General features: G+C 39.4%; 1 pseudogene across 1 annotated transcript in view; it reads right to left on the reverse strand.

Annotated features, from left to right (window-relative positions):
- Positions 1-326: 326 nt before the first annotated feature.
- LOC149173448 (SUPPRESSOR OF GAMMA RESPONSE 1-like) overlaps positions 327-20,723 on the reverse strand; it is a 91,548-nt pseudogene continuing 71,151 nt past the window's right edge. The window contains exons 3-7 of the transcript XR_016259682.1: positions 2,279-2,465; positions 1,647-2,112; positions 983-1,318; positions 789-885; positions 327-682 (exon numbers count right to left, since the gene is read on the reverse strand). The product of XR_016259682.1 is annotated as an SUPPRESSOR OF GAMMA RESPONSE 1-like (transcript). The remainder of the gene's footprint in view (positions 683-788; positions 886-982; positions 1,319-1,646; positions 2,113-2,278; positions 2,466-20,723) is intronic.

A 20,723-nucleotide genomic window follows, 5' to 3' on the forward strand; every position in this document is an offset into this window, starting at 1 on the left:
CTGAGTAGTCTATGGCATGCAGAAAGAAAACAACAATAATTTGAACCCTTCAAGGTAACAAGTTCCCAACAATTCTCCAGACTAGTACTGAATTGCACACAGTGGTAATGGCATTCTTAAATATAAATTATAACTGAAAACAGGCAATGACCATATTAGATGGACCCTATTTTTCTGTCTTTCTATATACACTGTTCATATAATAGAGATAAATATCAAAATCAATAGATTGCTAATTTATTAGATGGACCCTATTTTTCTGTCTTTCTATATACACTGTTCATATAATAGAGATAAATATCAAAATCAATAGATTGCTAATTGCTTCCGAAGACGGCAAAAATAGTTGAGAGACCCCACTTCACCAGACTAATTAGTTCATTGGCCCAACTTCGGTGTTTTACCAAGTTGCAGACTGTCATTTTGGGAATATAAATGATAAATTATAATTAAGCAAATGCTGGCACACATGTGACCATACTATATCGGTCCATTTTTCTGTTCCTCCATAAATAGTGCTGATATACTAGAGATAAAAATGAATATCAATAGGGTATTTATTACTTCCGAATTCGGTGAAAAAACTTTTTAACTGTTTATTGATTCCAAATGTAAATCGAAACAGTAAATCTGTAGATGGATATTCAACTCCTTTGAAAACAAAATAGCCTCCAAGCATGACCTGTACAAATACGCAAATTATTAGATACAACAATTACTTGAAATGAATTAAATTGGAATCTAGCAAAATACATAATCTTGTTAAGGGTATTTGACTGGCTTCTGACCTTAACATGCATGAAAAGTTCATCATATACTTCATTGGCTGTTACCAAAGTTCTCTAACCATCCTAAAAGGCTTTCCTGGGAACTGAACTGTGAATCCTACAGAATAATGAAAGTTAAAAAATAAAAATCAGAGGGAAAAATGAACTAGATATTGCAGATGAGGACGTCAAGTAATTTATATCTAAGTACTTACAAATGCAATAGGCCCATCAGGTGGCGTATCAAAATCTAAGTTTGCTAGATCATAATATGAAGTTTGATGCATTTCCTTTTCATGTCCATTCCCTCCAATCCGACCACAATCAGACAAACCAGGGATGTTGTTCGTTTCTTCAACATTCTCCTGACAAGATCCGCTTCCAAGTATCTCCTCGCAAGAAAAATGGCCAACCATCTGCTTCTGTGAATCTTCGAAACACTGAGATTCCCCTGCCAACCATGAAGTCACGCCTTGAATATAGATCTGTCCATCACATTCTGCTTCAATAGGTTTCGAAGGAAAATGAAATTTTGGATCAAGATCTGCAGCCTATTTCCAGAAAGTTTAAGAAATCACAAAACAACAACTGTATCAATAAATTCATATATTGAAGGCCATTTGAAAATGCAAATTGATTTGAAAAAATCAACTAAAATTTATAAATAAGAACCTATTTTTTAGTATAATATTTTGGATTGACACTGTCAACGACCTAGAAGTATATGAACAATGGAATTCCCAAATTTTCTAAACTCAAACAATGTATACCGTCAAATGTTGAAGTGACAATTTCAAATGCCAACATGGAACACAACCATGAACTATTGTCAATCAGAGCAAGACCATGTTATTTAATATTATTCAGCAGTGGTTATACCTGAGGTGATGATGCACGGAACATATGTTCTTCCTCAATTCGATCGAGACAAGAATGTTGCTTCTTTGAACATGGTTGGGGAGTACTTGTTGTAGGTGTTGATGGATCACCTTTGCTGTTTGAAGTCCCAGCATCCTCCTCTTTGGTATGCCTGGAACACTTTTATCACAATGCTTTAATCGTATTTTTGACACAACAAACTCATCTTCTTTTTCATCCTCAGTCCCAAGATGGTATTGGTGCATCACCCAATTTGTTTTCACTGATTTTGAGCCTTTTGAAGGAATCGTATAGAGGACCATTCTTTTTTTGCAACCAATCTGTTCCCCATTTTCACATACCTTCTCTGTTTCTCCTGTCTTGTGCCAACGAAAATTGTCAACCTTTCGACGCTTACGAGTTCCAGTTGTATAAGCCTTGCTTGTCCTGTGAAAGAAATGGGTGCTGCTTCCGTCTTGCTTGACCCCTATTCTTCCAATAAGACAATTGTACAAATGAATATTACATATCAAAAAATAATGGGATATTGAGCAATGTTTGACCCTATTATACAAGTTCATAATAAATGCATACATATAACATGCATGCATAATTAATGCATGCATAAAATATATAAGATAGCCAACAATCACCTGGCAAATTCTCAGGGTGTGTATAGCAAATGCCATCACGTTCCTCTATTGTCAAAATGAATTCATTGATGAGTGGGTGAGGGCTTGATTTTCCTATTCCAACTTTTGCTGCTAAATGTCCTACAAGCTGTTCGTCACTAGGCTCAAACTTTACACCAGAGGGAAGCCCCGGCCACTCTTGAGTCACCTGAAAATAATAGGGTCAGAGCATAGCATATGCAAGGAATGAATTTTCAATAAATAGCACTTCAACTATTTAATCGTGATTTGTTTCAACTTTCTTCTTTGTAGAAGAAAGAGAGCTATCATATAATTCAGCTATAAAAGCAAAGTGATAAAAAGGATCAGCAATTAAGTGCATCATATATTGGCGTATCTCTTTCAGATTTTCATAAAAAATTGGATCAGCAAAACCTTATAAATCTGGGCGTGCTTTGGATTCCTCTACCTTCCCTTCATTGAAATTTGGAATGACGAGGGATTCTGATGTCCGTAGTCTGCACAATGCATAGGGCCTTGGTAAACTTTATTCTAAAATGTCAAGAGATGATGGACCAATTTAAATTTATGCCTATTTATATTGGAGGAATCTTTTCCTTCATTTCCGGAACTTCTTTTTTAAGCTCTGGGCTACATGTCTCAGATTTATCTCAGGTTGTTAAATTTGGCAACTAGGGCCAATCATCACTTTGAGGAATCCAAGAGGTGTAGTATTGATCTAAAGATCATCCCATTCTGACTTGTACAAATGAAGTTATAAATTTATTTTGATTATGGACAAATTGTCAAGGTTGGCCAGCCATCAAATTAGCCTCCTCCAGCCTTCAATGTTGCATATAAATACAAGGTGCCTCCTCATTTCGGCATCTCATTTCATTCATCTTTCTCTCTCATCTTGATTGGGTACGGATTTTTGAGCCTCTCTCTCTCCAAACATGCGAAAGGAAGACTGTCTTTTCTAGCTGCTGCATTGACCAGATTTGACCGAAATTTCAGGAGGCCGTAATTTCAAGACACTTTGACCAGTGTTGACCTTGTTTGACTTCGGTTTTGTGAGGGAAACTTCTATTTGGACAGGCTGCTGTTCTGGGCACAGAAACCGAGGCAGTTTGACCCCTGTGTTGACCAGCATTGACTACCCTAACTCAAGTTGCTGCGTTGACTTTTGTTGACCAGATTTGACTGGTTGTTTTCACACTGTTTTGGGCTGCATTATCTTGCTGTTGGAGGCCGAGTTGACCAAGGTTGACCGAGCTGTTTTGGGTCAATTTCAGCCCTGTTGACCAATGTTGACTTTCTGGTTAGGGCTGTCTGTTTCTGCTGTTTTGACTCATCATTTTGGGCAAGTGAATATTGTAAATTGTACTCTCTTTCTACTGAACTTTTGAAGAATTATAAGAAGAATTTATCAAGGGTTTCCCCACATTGGGGTTTGTCCCTGGTTGGTGCCATATCTTGTGTCCTCTTGTGTTGGTTTGTCTTCTACTGTTATTGTTTATGTTCTATCTGCATTTTACTATCATGTTGATGTGACTGCTATACTGGGTATGATATTGGGCTAATAAAGAACATTGAAGTAAAATTGCTCTAAGCATAAAACATACCATTGTTATCCTAGAATTAACATGGTATCAGAGGTGAGGTGAAGACAAAGCCCAAGCAAGAGTGAAAAGCAATCACTAAGAGGAGCAATTACTGATCAGGAACAAGTCTCAATGGCCTCCACATCCTACTTCAAGTCTGATGATAAGCTTCATGATAAGTCTGATTATCATGCATGAAAGATGTCTCTTGATTTGACTTTAGAAGAGCAAGATGTCATGGATTATGTGCAGGGAAAGATTCTGGAACCTCCTTCAAATGCATTGGCTACTACTAAGACATAGTACAAGAAGGGTGAAGTTAAAGCCAAGAAAATCATGAAGGATTCTATTCATAAGCACTTAGTCGCTTACATCTCTGATTTAGCAATGCAAATAAAATTCTTTTCCTCAAGAACAAGTTGAAGCATATAAAGAAGGGAAAAGGTGAAGATATTCAATCCTACTTCATGAGGATTACCGAGATAAAAAAGGATCTTCTTTCGATTGGTGAAGCTATTGCTGACAGGGAGGGAGCTCACTCTCATTGCCCTTGGAAGTCTTCCTCCTGAATGGCTTGTGTTCAACACTACTATTCTCAATAACGACAATTCCAGGTTTAGAAGAATTGATGACTAGATGTTCTCAAGAAGAAACAAGGATGATGGAATTGGAGATGCCTTCGAATAGGAATAATCCTACCGTATCCTCCGCTTGTGCCAAGAGGAAGAACGATGCAGGTTCAAAGAAGCAAAGACAAGGAAGACTGGGATCCAAAAATGGAAGGAAGGGAAGATGCTTCGTTTGCAACAAGCTTGGTCACTATGCCAGGGAGTGTCCAAATAAAAGGGACACATCTCATGATGATGATCACAATCATTCTAGGGGCAACAACAACAATCAAAGGAATGGCAGGTTCAACAACAAAGGGAAAAGGAATGCTTCCGCTACTCAACTTGGAAATGATCGAGCTTCTAAATTCTAAGCAAAAGGAATTTTATCTTATATCTGCCCTCTTTACTGCCTCTCCTCCGAATACTTTGGGAAATTGGCTGATTGATAGTGGTGCCTCAAGGCACTTCACCCGGTACAAGGAAGCTCTTTCGAATTTGATAGAGAAGGATACAAATTTGGAAAGTACCCTTGGAGACAATGCCACCTATCTTGTGAAGACAGTTGGGAATGTTAACCCTTCAGTTGAATCAACATAACACCATTCATCTTCAAGAAGTACTATATGTACCTGATCTAAAGAAGAATCTAGTGTCTATCTCGGCGATGGAAGACAAAGAGGTGGCATTCATCGATGGAAAGGTACGTGTGTGGAAAAGAAATTTCAAAGAAGCATTTACTCTTGGATTCAAGGTTGACAGTTTATATCAAATTGGAGTTAGTCCACTAGGAACCATGTCTTGCAACACATCACTTCAATTTGAACTATGACATCAGACGTTTGCTCATCTTCACCTAAGCCTCTACTCGATGCAAGGAAGATCGTTACAGGTATGCCTGAATTCAAAATAGAGCATGAAGGTGTATGTCAAGGATGTGCCAAGGGAAAACATACAAGAGGACCATTCCCCTCAACTAATAGCAAGACCAACACACATTTTGCAATTGGTTCATTTTGATCTATTTGGTATGTTGCCTGTGACATCATTAGGAGGATATTTATATTATGTTGTCTTCATGGATGACTTCTCTCGCAAAACTTGGATATATTTCTTGAACAAGAAGGATGATCATTCTCATGGTTTTGTGCCTTCAAAGCCTTGGTGGAAAATCAAACAAGGAAGAAGATCAAGATATTGAGGAACCGATAATGGAACCAAGTATGAGTCAAATGAATTTAATGACTATTGTAGAGAAGCTGGCATTAAGAGGGAGACTACTACTGCATATACTCCTGAGCAAAATGGTGTGTTGAAAAAAAGAATCGTTCCATTATAGAAACCACTCGTGCCATGCTTCATGATTAAGGACTTCCAAAGTTCCTATAGGGAGAAGCTGCCAGCACTGCTGTGTACGTTCAAAATCAATGCCCTCATCAAACATTGGACTCCAAAACTCTTGTAGAAGTTTTCACCGGTAAGAATCATGATGTTTCTCATTTTAGAATTTTTGGTAGTCCCGTATACTTTCATGTGTCGAAAGAAAAGGGAAGTAAATTGAGGCATCTAGGAAGAAAGGAACTTTTGTGGGCTACAATGAAACTTATAAGGGATATAGAATCTATGTGCTTGGTCAAAGAGAAGTAGAGTTGAATCATGATGTCACCTTCGATGAGGATGTTGCCATGAGGGCAAAGAAGCAAATGCAGGAAATTAGGGTGATTCGCAAGATGAGCCAATGAAAACCGATGGATCCCATTGATCCTCCTCCTCCTCATGAGCCCTCCTCCAAAAGGAGACCCTCATGGTTGAGGGAAACTCTCAAAGATGTCGAGAGACATGTTGCACCGAGGGGGACATTTCGTGAAAGCAATAAGCCTAATAGGTACCAAGGGTACATAACTGCTATGAGCACCATTATTCAGTTTGAACCTTGCTCATTCGAAAAAGTTGTGAAGCAACAAATATGGAAGGATGCTATGAACGAAGAGTACGCATCAATTATGAAGAATGATGTCTAGGATGTGGTCCCTAGACCCTAGGACAAATCTATTGTCACCTCTAAATGGATCTACAAGATCAAGCATGGTGCTAGTGTAAGTGTTGAAAAGTTCAAGGCCAAATTTGTTGCTCGAGGCTTCTCCCAAAAGGAAGGTGTATATTATGTTGAGATATTTGCACTCGTTGCTCGCTACACCACCATCCATTCGATTATAGCCCTTGCTGCCTCGCAAGGATGGAATCTACACCAGATGGATGTCAAGACTGCCTTCTTGCATGGTTCACTTAAGGAGGAAGTCTATGTGGAACAACCTAAGGGGTTTGAAGTTCAAGATCATCAGACACATGTATGCAAGTTGAAGAAAGCCCTCTATGGGTTGAAGCAAGCACCCCGAGCTTGGTATGAGAGGATCGATAGCTATCTGATGAAGCTGGGATTTACAAGAAGTGAAGTTGATCTAAACCTTTACTTTAAGGTTGAGAATGATAGACCTCTCATCTTGGTACTCTATGTGGACGATCTCTTTCTAATAGGTGCAGACCCTCTTATTCATCAATTTAAGGGAGATTTGGCTTCTGAATTTGATATGAAGGACTTACAACTAATGCATTATTTCCTAGGGTTGGAGGTTTGGAAAAAGCCAAGGGAGATTTTCCTTTTTCAAAGGAAATATGTTGTGAAGATACTTGAAAGATTTAGGATGGTGAACTGCAAATCTGTGACTACTCCGTTGGAACTTAACTTCAAGAAGTTATGCAGAAGTGTTGTAGGGCCCGATTTGGGAAATCCTTATGAGTATCGTCAACTCATAGGGACCCTGATGTTCTTGGTGAACTCCTGTCCGGACATATGTTTTGTAGTGAACACATTGAGTCAGTTTATGGTCGAGCCTCATCATATACATTGGATGTCTGCCAAGAATCTCTTCAGATATCTCCGGGGCACAATCACTTATGGACTAAGATACATTGTCGGGAATGTGAGGCTCCATGGTTACTCTGATGCAGACTAGGCTGGCAGTGTGGTGGATCGCAAAAGCACATCAGGATGTTGCTTCTCTCTAGGTTCTCTTTAAGGCCCACTTTGGGAATTCCTTCTGAGTATCGTCAACTCATAGAGGCCCTGATGTTCTTGGTGAACCCCCGTCCAGACATATGTTTTGTAGTGAACACATTGAGTCAGTTTATGGTCGAGCCTCATCATATACATTGGATGGCTGCCAAGAATCTCTTCAGATATCTCCGAGGCACAATCACTTATGGACTGAGATACATTGTCGAGAATGTGATGCTCCATGGTTACTCTGATGCAGACTGGGCTGGCAGTGTGGTGGATCGCAAAAGCACATCAAGATGTTGCTTCTCTCCAAGTTCTACTTCAATATCATGGATGAGAAAGAAGCAGGCGTCGATTACTTTAAGCACTGCTGAGGTTGAATACATCGCTGCTAGTTTGGCCCCCTGTGAAGCTGTCGGGTTGAGGAAGCTCTTTAGGGAGCTATTTGGAAGTGTTGGATTCCGTGATCTTCAGTGACAACCAAAGTGGGATTCGTCTGTCTGAGAATCCTATGTTTCATGATCGCTCCCAACATATTGATACCAGGTACCACTTTATTTGGGATATGTACAGCGGGGAGCAATAAGACTCCATCATATTGGGACCGATGAGCAGGTCGTCGATATTCTTACAAAGTCCCTCGGGAAGGTCAAATTCTTAACCTTCTATGAGCGACTTGGAATTGTGGAGAGACCCTCTTATGAGGGTCTTGTATGATAGTGAGCTCTAGGAGCTCTGCGGGGCTTGGGGTACTTCTTGGAGCGATGAGCGACCATAGGGTCACTCACCCTCCGTAGATCTAACCCAGAAATACTATAGATCTGATATGAAAATATAAGAAAATGCAAATAAACCCAGAAATAATATGAAATGATTCTTTATTGATCAAAATCCTTAAGGTAGGGCAACACCATACATTCACTCCTTAAGGAAGGAGAACACTCCACAAGCCATATGTCTGTTCATACAATATTCCTTGACATGGAGTCTCTAGCCTCTATATAGGCATCATACATACAATACCATGGGTCATTACCATGGTTCCCTCATACCATCAACTAATACCATGGGCCCATTACATTATTATTAACTACTTGTGGTCTCTTACATGATATGGGTTAACCACCTTATTTATTACTATGGCCCATCCCATTATTACATTATTACCTTGGGTACCTCCCTTGGTACCCCATATTATCCCCCCTAGGTATATAACATTCCACCCCCCTAAGCATGTTTCATCCCCGAAACATGGGAAGAACATAAATAATAAGATCTACTCAAAAGAGTAGTCCACTGGTACCATGCACGTGCATCTAGCCATCCAAGAGAAAGGTGAACCCTCGATCTCGCTGGTGCCTCGCTCGCTTGAGATGGAAGTTGACCGTGGCAGCTCTTCTGTGTTGATGTGTAGTAGGTGGATCTTCTCTCCTCGCTATCCGTCATACGGGGGTTGTTGTCCTTGTGACTATTTGGTTTCCATCTTGATGGTTGTCTTGCGGGGTGATGTGGGTGATGATATGTTGAAGATTTAACCCACAATGTTTTTTTCTTTAATTCACCCCTTACTGGAGCCCGATTGTTATCTGGTGCATGTTGTGGTGCCTGCTGTGGTGTCTTATCTTTCAATATTACTTCAACCACTGAGCCCTCCTCTGATGTATCAGCACTTGTAACCTTTTCTTCTTCAGCCTCTGTTTGTGTTTGATTGTCGATCATCACTTGCTCATCATCTAATATGTCAGTCCCTGGAACATCTTCTGCATCAACCTCTGTGGACTCTACCTGTTTATTGATGGAAATATCGTGTAATGTAATTTTCTTCTTTTTATACCAGAGCTTCAAGAATTTCTTCTGTACATTAATATTGATAGTACCCACTAATTCCATCCAAGGGTATCCCAAAACAACATCCATGTTATCCATATCTGAAGCATAAAAATCACCATGCAACACATACTTATCCATAGAAATCTTCAAATCCTTATACAATAGAACATCCTCATCATCCACCTGTGTGTTTTCAATGTGTTTTTCTGGAACTTGCAATTTTTTTACCAAATTAACATTGATAAAATTATGCTTGCAACTAGGATTTATAGAAACAATGATCTTCTCTTTCTGAATCAATCCATGAACCTGCAATAAGGATATACCAGTAGGAAATAGCCCCACATGTTTCTCTTTATCTTGTTTTCTGGCATGAGACCATCTGTCTAAAAGTAATTTTTCAAATTCTTCATCGGGCAGGTCGGAACACTTCTTTTGGTTAAGTAATCCCCACCATGTGGCTGCCTCATCTTCAAAATTAAACACTACAAAAGTTCTCCAATGATGTGTCCATAATAACTTGTGTGTTTTTATGCATTCTTCAATAGTAGGACCATTTTCTTTTCCTGTAAAACATAGAGCCTTGCTAGAAGCCATGAAGAGAGTTTTGAAAAAAAAACTTACTTGGCGAAAATTTGAAATTGTCACAGTTTCGTCAATATTTCTCAGAATCCCTATTATGACCTGTTTTCAGAAATGGAACAATCATTCTGCATCTACCCATGTGATAGAAATCTTGATCCCGGCACTTAAAATTTCAGATCTGCGCTGCAACTCTCCCGCCGTCACCAAAATTTCTGCAAAAAAGAGCTGATTTTAAATCAGCGATATCTCCCTCATCCGGACTCTGATTCGACTGATTTTTTTTGAAATTAGGTATTTTTTCACAAAGATTCCAGATCTACAATTATATTTTGCAGATCGTGCACCAAGACGTCCAGATCTGTGCCGCAAACTCGCTGCCCTGAAAAATTGTCTGCAACCCCACTGATTTTTAGATCAGCGATATCTCCTTCATCCGGACTCCGATTCAACCGATTTTTTTTTGAAATCGGCTATTTTTTCACAAAGAATATAGATCTGCAATTAGATTTTGCAGATCTTGCACCAAAACATATAGATCTGATCTGCAACTCGCCGCCCCCGAAATCCTGCAAAAAAATTAAAAAAATTCTCCACTTTTGTGCCCAAGAAAGTGCTCTGATACCACTTGTTGTAGATCTAACCCAGAAATACTATAGATCTGATATGAAAATATAAGATAATGCAAATAAACCCAGAAATAATATGAAATGATTCTTTATTGATCAAAACCCTTAAGGTAGGGCAACACCATACATTCACTCCTTAAGGAAGGAGAACATTCCACAAGCCATATGTCTGTTCATACAATATTCCTTCACTATATTCTTTGACATGGAGTCTCTAGCCTCTATATAGGCCTCATACATACAATACCATGGGTCATTACCATGGTTCCCTCATACCATCAACTAATACCATAGGCCCATTACATTATTATTAACTACTTGTGGTCCCTTACATGATATGGGTTAACCACCTTATTTATTACTATGGCCCATCCCATTATTACCTTGGGTACCTCCCTTGGTACCCCATATTATCCCCCCTAGGTATATAACATGGTGTGTTGTGTACAGGGTGAATGGCTCAATTTCCCCAGTGATACCCCATGGTGGCATATGCATAGACTGAGTGGTTCACCCTCCCCTATCGCATATAAGCAGGATGAATGGTTCACCTTCTCCTATCGGCACATCCTACCCATGCAATTCGGGACTCATGGGAAGTACCTCTCATCTGGTCAATGAGTAAGGAAATGAGGATAAAGACCATAGTACTACTTATGGATGCATCGTGTACTACTGTACTCCTTATGCTAGGATGTTGATATTGATCTAGGATCAATGGACACTGACTATGGGTCAGTTAAGAGTGGTATGACACACTCTCTGTTGTTCGAGACTAACTTCAGGTCAGTGGAACGAAACTGAGAAAAGGAGAAAACAAAACAAATAAGAAAATGGACCCGAAGAAAAAGGGAAAATGCAACCAGTGTAAGGGATTTTAACACAGTTCTTGACACGAAAGGACAGATAAAAGATTGCATCCAAGCGTGGTGGAAGGAAGAGCAATCACGCAAAGAAAAAGAGAGGATCAGGATGGATAAAGAAAAACGAAAGAATCGGAAAAAGAAACACTTGAAAACATTTTTTAGCAAAAGGAGAGAGAGAAAGAGGTATGATATCTCAAAGATGAAACACTGAAGATCCTACAGCTCCTTTACTCGTCAAGGAAAATGAGTTTCAAGATAATGCAGATAAACAAAAAGGAAAAAGAAAATACATTCTGGAAACAAAAATCAAGAGTCACTTGGTTAGGGGAAGGAGACAAAGAAAATTATTTTAAGAAATAGGGGTCAGAATGGGAAATCACGAATCCAAAATGCTAATGGTGTTGTGATGACAGATTGAAGATGCAGCAAGAGACCCTCTACTGGTTATCGTCGAGCAAAATTTGAGGTTATGGAGAAAAAGCTTCCCTTGAAGAAAATGTCATCTTTGATCTAGAAAAGAACAAAGCTACAAGACCAGATGGATTTCCACTTGATTTCCTTCCCTTTTCTACAATATAGTGAAAATACATGTATGAAAATCATCAAAGTTAAAACAATCTAGACAACTTCTAAACTCACATAGGTCCACCAGCACCTTCATTGATCTAATTCCAAAAATGTAGGTGCATACTTTGGACAGCATTTGCACTAAGTTGCAGGAAATGCCCAGACAACCCACATACCATTACCAAAAACGCAGAGAAATGCCAAGAGAGCTATAAAGTCCCTTGGAAACGCCTTCCCTCGAAGAAAAAGGTCATCTTTGATCTAGAAAGGAACAAGCTACAAGACCAGATGGATTTCCACTTGATTTCCTCCCCTTTTCTACAATATAGTGAAAATACATGAAGTAAATCATCAAAGTTAAAAAAAATCTAGACAACTTCTAAACTCACGTAGCTCCACCTTCATTGATCTAATTCCAAAAATGTACATGCATACTTTGGACAGCATTTGCACTAAGTTGCAGGAAATGCCCAACCAACCCACATACCATTACCAAAAACGCAGAGAAATGCCAAGACAGCTATAAAGTCCCTTGGAAACACCCCCAAGTCTTTGGAAAGACTGTACAGTATAGCATTGCCCTAACTTGCAGGAAATGCCCAACCAACCCACATACCATTACAAAAAACGCAGAGAAATGCCAAGACAGGTATGAAGTCCCTTGGAAACACCCCAAAGCCTTTGAAAACCATCATGTTTCGACATGTTTTTTAAGTTCTTCGTGTTCATGCAAGTTCTCACAAGGAGTGTGGGATCCATAGGAGATCTAAAAATCTCTAATATAGGAGCTCCATAGGTGATCCAAGATTGAATGATAGGAATTGCAGATTTAAGTAGTTTTGCCATATGAGCAACACCTCAACAAATGCAACATCTCTCCTTTCAGATGCAACAAATGCATAGAACTATTCTTCTCTAATTCACTTTCTACAACATTTGCTTGTTTCTTTCTTAACTGCCCGCGGTTGTTTTTTTCATCCCACAACCCTTTTCTATAATTTTTTCTAATATGAGCAAATTTATGAACATAAATTCCATTTTATTCCTGTGTTGTGAATTGGAGGGATTGTGTTTCTATTTGTAATTGGAAATTTCCTCCTGCGGAGTTTCATCCTAAATTTCCTAGGGCTCTTTTCTCTGTGTTTATTTCTGGTTGTCTGGGCAAACACTATGGTGTACCTATCACTCTGGTTTAATTCCTTTTTTAAGAAATCTTGGCAGCTCTGTTTGTTTCCCATAGGTTGCAGGAAGGCTTAAGACTTTTGAAGAGCCTTCCCTAAGCATGAAGAGACCATTCATGGCAACAGGGGCTTCCATTTTTCCAATCACCACAAAAGTTCATGAAAATGAACATCAGTGAGCAGCTCAAAACTCCATAATCATGACAACTCTAGCACAACATAACCAGGAAACATATTCTCCGGAAAGGGAATGCAAGATGCTCAGGAATTTGGTAATTAATTTGAGTAAAAGTTCTCAATCTATGGCATCAAGTTTCAGGATCTCTACCAATTCAATTCACTTGCAGGCCAAGGAGGAGGACACTATTCATCGGATGCTTATCAAATCTTGTGGCTGGAATAAGCATAGACTTATCATGCCTTTCGTTAATTTTTATGTTTTACAAAATATTTTGTAGCTTGGGAATCTTTCTATGAAAGTAAACCAGTAAGAAGAATTGGGATATTCTTTCTGAAGACTAAATATATGTATGCAGATGATAAAGAGCAGACTAACTATATGTATGCAGATGATAAAGAGCAGACTAACTATATGTATGCAAATGATAAGGAGCAGGCATTTTTGCTTGAAATCTACAACTAGCAATTTTTGTAAAATCTGTTGTTAAGCCTCAGCTACAGCCTTTTATCTAATATAATTCTATCCTAGTTTCTGTAAAAATAAAAATAAAAAGAGAGAGCTCTCTCAATATCTAAGCATTAGATCAAAAGACAAACAACCTTGACTCTGTCCAAGTATGTATCCTAATTTTCTAAAGAAATAACATATATATTTCATATAATGTATCTGCACCTATGCAAGTTAGTGCAAAAGGCTTTGCTTAGTAGGCATAGGTGAATTAACAAAAATGTTGGTTACAATTTGAATGGTGGCAAATATGGCAACCTTCTTTGATTAGAAAATTTATGTGATATGGAAGCAAAAACATAACAGCCCCAAGGGTTCGATATTGTAGATAAGGAGTATCTGTTGAATATATTGATAACAATCCTTTAGAGGTTGAAACAAGCTCCAAGAACCTAGTATACAAAATTTGAGAAAATTCTTATAGCATCGAGAGTCAAAAGAAATCCTTTTGATCCAAACCTTTATGTTAGAAGCATGGACAATGACTCGTTGATTATACTGGTTTATGTGGATGACATAATCAGCATATGCGGTGAGGTTGACATAGCTCAAAAGGTAAAATCTGATTTGTTCTTAGTTTTTCACATGACTGATTTATGCCACCTTCATTACTGAGGTCAAAACTGTAGAATTTTCTGAAACTAATGGATGTGTAATTGTGTTAAAAATCAAGTATGCCAAGAAGAGTTACTTAAGGCCGAGTTTGAGCAGTGTTTTGACTTGTTGAAGCCTGTCTTGGTCATCTCAAGGACTGCAATTTGAAGCAGAGGTAAGGCTTGTCTCTGGACTTGTTGAACAGCTATTGAAGGACAGATCTCTTGACAAAATCTGAAGCAATCAGTGGCAGAAAAGGCACACCTCTCATCAGCAAACTAAATTAAGGTATGAAACAAGCTTTTGTAAATTGTTCAGTTTGTATTAGTGTTGAATGTTGAGGCAAGACCTGGATAAAAGATTAGTAGGCAGACCTACAGCAGGATACAAGAACCAGTTTTGAAATTTGATATCTCAGGTAATAAGTTTGTAACAGTTTGACAATTTGACAAAGTTGATTGACATTATACCATTACATATCTGACATACATCAGCAGAGACAACAGTAAGGGTTTATTTGTATATCATTGTAAGTGGGTCATTGTCCCTAGTACAAGAGCCCACATTTATTTTTCTATCTTTTATTTTCAAGGTGCTTGGGTGGTGCAAGGCAGAGATTGGAGAATCCTCAAGTTGGAGCCTGAGAACACTTCAAATTGGCAGGGTGGTGCTACGTCAAATTTGAGCTTGCAGGGTGTTGGAGCATCCTTTCAGTCGGAACTGATAAAACCAGTGTGTTGGAACATCCTTCCAGTTGAAGCTGATAAAAGCAAGGTGTTGGGGCATGCTTTCAGTGGAAGTTGATAAATGAGGGGGTTGGATTTTCCTCCTAGTTGTTGGAGAATCTTGGAAGTTGGAACTTCCTGTTGATGTAATTTTCAAGACATATATTAAAAGTGTTCGGTGGTTTCTCTCTTGGAAGGGTTTCCACCTAAAAATCCTTGTGTATTGTTCATGAGATGTGATGCATTATCTTATTTGATTTGTGGTTATAGTATTTAATGCTCTGAAAGAAATTAAATTTAAGTGAAATATTGATTCAAACCCTCCCTAACACAAACAAGTGCACCTTATATCTTCCCTTCATTCATCCGTCCAACCCAAAGAATATGTGGGTGGGAGGTGAGAAATGCACAAGGGTTGATTTTTTCATCTAATTCTTTAGTGGTCATGTTGGGTTCTGTTACTCCTCATTTTTACTTTAGTGTATCTCATTTTCCTTGCCAGATATGACCAACATATAAGCAAATCTTGTGCCTAAAGACATTAACATGTTGAGTAAAAGTTTCAAGCTTTCAAAATTTAGCTTTCACTTTTCCTAATTTTCAATTTTGTAGCTACAGTAAAAACAAATTTATTCTTGTCATCATATTCAAGCATGCAAAACTCGCTAATGTTGTAGTCAAGCTTTTGTCTAGTTTCTTCTTCAATTTGTAGATTTTCCACAGAATTCTGATCTGCTAGTATGAACAATCTGAAAACAATTTTTTTTCCACATAGACACATAATTTCTCTACCAAATAGCAATGGAATAGAACAGAAATAATTGCACAAATTCACACAAGAAAACAACACAATTTTTCTAGGAAACCCAACAGGGAAAAACCTTTGCTTGCTCCAGAATTTTATTAAAGAATAATAAGATACAGATCTCTTACTACTGGCTTGTTTCAATCAGAAAAAATACAATATTCTGTCTGCCATAAACTAGGCTTGAAACACATGCTAGAATACTGATCTGCTCCTCGAAAACTGTTCAAAGCTGAGCTCCAAATTTATGTGCATTCCTTAGGAAATATGTCCCTATTTCCTAGCGCATTCCTAGCTCCTAAAAAATAGGAATTTCCTCCTATTTTTCAGCACACTGCTCAAAGCTGCCTTCCTTCTCCAACTCGCACAAGAGAAAAATTCTTGGCTCGTTCCTCTCACAACCTCACTTGCTCACAAATTCATGCTCAATAAATTATTAATACAAAGTGTGCCTTCGATCTCCTTATAAGCAATTTGATTTGGCTATTGTTAGTGAGTTTCTAAATTAGGAAGTTGAACAAAAGTCAACACACTTAGTTAATTGGATCCTTCTAAAATTTAGGAGGCTAACTCCACTTAGGCATTCAGTTCCCAATTTAACTCACACTAGAAGACAATTAACTTGTTCTACACAAACTCGCACTAGTCAAATTGCTTCTTGAACTCGTCCTCATCACTGGAACTCGTGCATGATTAAGAAGATCAAAAACTTGATTCCATGAATTAAGGCACAAATCAAGGAATCAATTCTTTCACTACTTTTCAACACTCCCTCTCAGCGAGGAAGGAATTTTGTACAACTCCTAACTTATGTATGTGATGAAAAAAAGTGCTTCTTATTAATGCTTGGTTAAAATATTTGTTGTTTGCTCCCCTATTGGAATTTATAGTGGCTTGACTATCCCCTTTTGTACGCAATCTCTAAGATGGTGATACTGGATCTCGATATGCTTTGAACGATCATGAAACCTTGGATTCTTAGAGAGTTTAATGCAACTATGATTATCACAATGTATCATGGTAGCCTCCATCCTTTGTCTAAAAAGTCCAACAAGTAACTTCCTCATCCAAATAGCCAAAAAAAGTTGTCTAGCTAGCAGCCATGTATTCGTCCTTTGTTGAATTGAGTGCAACTGATCTCTGCTTCCTACTGTACCAAGAAAGTGTAGTTGACCCAATGTTGAAGATACCACCTGAGGTACTCTTCTTGTCTTTGGAGCTCCCTGCCCAATTTGCATATGTGAATCCCTCAAGCCTCACTCCATCAACCTATGTGTACCACAATCCATAGTATGTTGTGCCTCTGAGATACCTCAACACATGCTTTGCAGCAACCAAATGCACTCTGGTCAGTTCAACCATGAACTGACTCAACTGGTTGATTGCAAAGGCCATGTGTTGACCAAGTACATCAATGACCCAATGAGTTGCCTATATACTGTAGGTCCACTCGTTCTCCTCTGCCAGCATCCATCTTACACCAATTTGTGATTGGCGGTGTCACCATGGGCTTGTAATCCTGCATATGAAATCTTTGGAGAATATTTGTTGTGTACTTGCCTTGTCCCTCGAAGATCTCACCATCACTCTGCTAAACCTCCAAGCTAAGGAAACAATGCATAAGCCACATATCCTTCATCTCAAACTCCCTTGCAAGGTCCTCCTTACAATCTTGGATCGAGCTCTCATCTCCAGTCAATATAAGGTCGTCCACATAGGGAATTAGAATGAGCGGAAGCCCTCCAACCATGATGTAGTACAGGATGGCATCTGCCTCACTCTTAGTGAAGCCCAATCCTCGAAGGTAACTGTCAGTTCAAGTCTACGATGCTCTTGGAGCCTACTTGAGCCCATAAAGAGCTCTCTTCAAAAAAGCACACATGTGTGTCTCTATTGAACTGCTTGAACCACTCTGGCTACTTTATATAAATCTCCTCCTCAACAACTCCATTGAGAAAGGTTGTCTTCATGTCCATCTAGTGGATCTTCCCCCCATCTGTGTTGCAAGTGCCAGAATAGTCTTGATGGATGAATATCGTGCTACTAGGGCAAAATTATCCTCATAGTTTATGCCCTCAATATGTGAGAAGCCCTTGGCCACAAACCTGGCCTTGAACTTCTCCATGGTCCCATCTACTCCATGCTTCAACTTGTACACCCATCTGAATCCAACTATTGATTTCCCCTCAGGTCATAGAACAACCTCCCAAACATCATTCTTCATGATAGAGGAATACTCCTCCACCATGGCATCCTGCCAAACTTGCTGAGAAGTTGCCTCCTCATAAGAAGGCTCAGTGTCCACCAACTTAGTCATCAGTGCCATATAACTTGTGTACCTCTGTGGTTGTTTACTCTGCTTAAACATGGTGCTAGGAGCCTTGACCTGCTCCTAAGCCTCCTCGATCAACATCTCAACCCACTTGACCTTCTTCCTCCCTGTGGTGGGTGGCTCTAGCTGATCTATTTGCTCTTGGCCTGTCTTGTCCTCCTCATCCTGCTGCAAATCCTCTTGCCACTGGATTGTGGTTGTGGCTAACTTTGAGGTGCTTGTTGTGACTCCTATTTGGGAGCAAGTAGCTCCTCAGGTACTATAATTTTCTCACGCTCTAAAGAAACTCTCATAGCCTAATCCTCCTGGAATCTCACATCTCGCCTGAGAATTGTATTCCTAAGTCCTCGAAGATACTCCCCGTATGCCTGAGATGTCTCACTATACCCCACAAAGATACCCTTCTATGTTGTGGCATCCAACTTCGTCATGTTATCTTTGGACAAATGATAGTATACCTCTGTGCCAAAGACCTGAAAGTGTGAAACATCAAGTTTCTTGCATGTGAAAGCCTCCTCTAGTGTGACTCGTCCAAGCACCCTGTGTGGGCTCCTATTCTGCAGAAATACTGCAATATACATGCTTTTGCCGACAAGAATATAAGCAAATCTTGATCATGCAACATATCCCTAGTTGCTCCAACAATGCTCTTGTTCTTCCTCTCGGCCACCCCATACTACTGAGGGTTATGAGGTGCTATCAACTCTCTGCTAATACCTTCCTTTGTCACTTCTCACTGCCTTGATTTTCTTCTCGGTCTACTTCTCTACCAGGGCCTTAAACTCCATGAACCTATATAAGACAACATCATTCTTTTTCATGAAATAAATCCAAGTTTTTCGAGAAAAATCATCAATGAAAGTAACATAATACATATGCCATCATCAATGATGGAGAAGAGAAGGGCCCGCACACATCTGAATGCACCAGCTCCAAAATACCTTTGGCTCTGCTATCCTAACCATGGAAGGAAGACTTGGCATACTTGCCAAGTGTGCACCCCTTGCACATTCCACCCTTGTCAAGGCCTCTTGTTGATAATCATGTGGCAATCTGCTAAAGAATCTTCAGTGCCCCATGAAGCAAGTGTCCCATGCGCCTGTGCCAAAGTTCACCAACATTTGCACATCCTGCCTTGATGCTCAAGGTTGCATCTGTCTCTACCTGCAACTTGTAGAGATTCTTCACCCTCTCACCTATTTGTTTCTTATATCCAGAAGCCAAGTGATAGAGGCAAGCCTTACCTCTGCTGAAGATGACATCATACCCTTTATCCTCAAGGATAGCTACTGAAACCAAGTTCTTCTTCAACCCTGGAACAAAAGGAACATCTTAAGGAGAGTGCTCCCAGAGTCCCTCTCAAAGCTGAGAGTATCAACCGCCTTGGTCGCATACTTGCCATTATCTCCAAGCTCGACATTCACTGGCATATCCTTCTCATCTAACTGGCTGAAATACTCCATGTTCCCAGTCATATGGAAAGAGGCCCCCGAATCAATATACCATATGTTGATCCCTATTGAGTTTTCCATGCAAATTATCAATGAGAAATCCTTCTCAAACTGAGAGGCAAACTCATCTACCTCAATTGATGCAGCGACATGCTCTTTATTCAACCCCTTCTTCTTCCATTTAGGACACTTAGAAGCATAGTGTCTGAAAGTATGGCAACGGAAGCATTTGATCTTACTCAAATTTGTTTCTTCTTGTCACCCTTTTGATTGTTTTCACTTTTCCCTTTACCTTTCTTGCCTTTAACTTTACCTGCAAGAGCAAGATCATCTTCCTCCTTCTCAACCTTGGAACCATTGCCATTACTACTAGAAGTCTCAACTAGCCTAAGCCTTAGCTCCTCCCGCATGAATCCACTCCATAGGTGTTCCCAATTCGACAACTTATCTCATCTAGTAATACTTTGAACAAAAGTATGACAATCTTTGGTAAACCCATACAAAGCCACGGGCATTAACTCTGTGTCCATGGGTTTTTCTCCAAAAGTTGCTAGCTCATCACGGACTTCCTGGATTTTGGTGAGATGGGCAGCTACACTCTCACCCTTCTACATCTTGATTGTCCTTGGCTTCTCTTTGAGGACCATCTTTTGATTCTCTAAAGAGTTTTGGTAGAGCTTGATTAAGGCATCCCACATGTCCTTACCTGCAACATGAGGAACTACATGATATCCAAGTCCATCCAAGATCATTCTCTTGGTCTTCGCCATCTATCTTTAGAAGAGCATCAGCTCGTCTTGCAACACCTTTCTTAGCAAATTCTTTCAACCCAAACTTATCCAACAAAAACAATATGCGGACCTTCCAAACACCAAAATTGGAGGAGCCATCCAGTCTATCCTACTCCCTCAATCCTAGTCTTGTGTGAGTTCTCATCTTGAAGACT

Source organism: Pinus tabuliformis, chromosome 4_2 (genome assembly GCF_031772625.1).
Source record: "Pinus tabuliformis cultivar Carrire ecotype Pingquan chromosome 4_2, CPIR1, whole genome shotgun sequence".
NCBI classification, from domain to species: Eukaryota; Viridiplantae; Streptophyta; class Pinopsida; order Pinales; family Pinaceae; genus Pinus; species Pinus tabuliformis.